Source organism: Phaethon lepturus, unplaced genomic scaffold (assembly GCF_000687285.1).
Source record: "Phaethon lepturus isolate BGI_N335 unplaced genomic scaffold, ASM68728v1 scaffold26253, whole genome shotgun sequence".
NCBI classification, from domain to species: domain Eukaryota; kingdom Metazoa; phylum Chordata; class Aves; order Phaethontiformes; family Phaethontidae; genus Phaethon; species Phaethon lepturus.
In genome coordinates this window covers 23,874-25,308 of record NW_010530110.1, presented here as the reverse complement: position 1 = coordinate 25,308, position 1,435 = coordinate 23,874, and positions in this window count along the sequence as shown.

The window sequence follows — 1,435 nt, the reverse complement described above, 5'->3', positions numbered from 1 at the left end:
GAGGGCAGGAGCTGCCTTTTGTCTCTGCCGCACTGCGGCCCCTTTTTTGAGTATTAAATCGCCCGATCCCTCGGCCCCGTAATGTTTATTTAAAGTTGGTGAAGTCCGCCCGGCCTGCCGGGGAAGACGCCAACCTTGGCTTGTTTTTCAGCTTGTGAACAGCCCAAACGATGAATGCCCCCCCCAAAAAAAAAAAAAAAAAAAAGAAACCTCGCCCGGGGTTTTACTTGTCAAGTTTTGTTTTCCTTCCCCCCCTCCCCCGAGTCACGAACTATCTCGGTAGCTGCCTGGTCTTAAGCGTGCTCAGAGAAAAGCCGTATCTTAGTCCAAATATGTCCATGGAAGGAGAGGCGCGGAGGGGAGAGCGGTTGTGATTTTTGGAGTGGCCCTTTCGGGTCAAATTCTCTCGGTTTCGGGGAATACAGCCCTGTGACCCGCGCTGGGATTTTTTGCAGTGCAATGGCCGTAGGCAGAAAGTGCTGGAAACTTGAGCCGAAGGAGAAGTTGCTGGGTGGGAAAACGATTCCCGGGGGGCTGGGAGGAAAGTGCTGCTGTGTGCCGCCCTGAGCCCCCAAATCGTATTTAACTGTATGCTAAACACGTGGAAAAACCCCCAAAAATACAGCAGTTGGGAGATACCTGCTGTCTTCGGAATGTGTCTTCAGTATACCCGTTGCAACTTTTTCTCCTGCAGCCTTGCATAAAACATGAGGATCAAAGCACTCAGTAAGTGTTATTATTTTAAGAATTTCATGTTTCTTAAAATAGTAATTGCCCAGTTTGCGAGTGCAGACCATGCCAGAGAGCTCGGTGTGAGAGCAGCCTGGTGTTGAAAAGAAATGAAAGGGATGTACTTTCCTATCACGAATTAGCCCCCTTTCCAACTTTTTAAGGGCTAGTTCGTTTCATCTATGAACAAACGACATAATTCTAGTAGTAATACAAAGCGGTCTTAGCAAAATGTGATTTGATGAGACGACTATTGAGACTGGCATAGGAAAAAGTGCTTTAACTCCTTTTTGCAGGCACCGTCTTCCTGCTATAATGAGGCACCCATTAACACTGGCTGTTATGGCAATAAAATAATAAATAAGTATGGTTTTCATAACCATAAAACGTACTTGAGAAGAAAAGTGCTGTTTACTCAAAGACTTTTGTTATGGAAATACCACTTGAAACTAATCCATTTAACAGAAAAGTCACATTTAAGCTGCTTTTGATAATTGTGTGAAAACAGAGTTTGACCTACTCCGGTGGATCAGGGCTGTGCTTGAGTGGGTGCCTGAAACAAAACAAATTTTCCAACCCTATCTGATGTGAAATCTGTGGTAATGAAAAATGCCTCTTCGTCTGCCAGCTGGCAAGGGTTCTTACAGATAGAAAAAGATGCACCTGCTTTTTTGTGGGAATACACTTTTTTCCAAACAGGAAAATC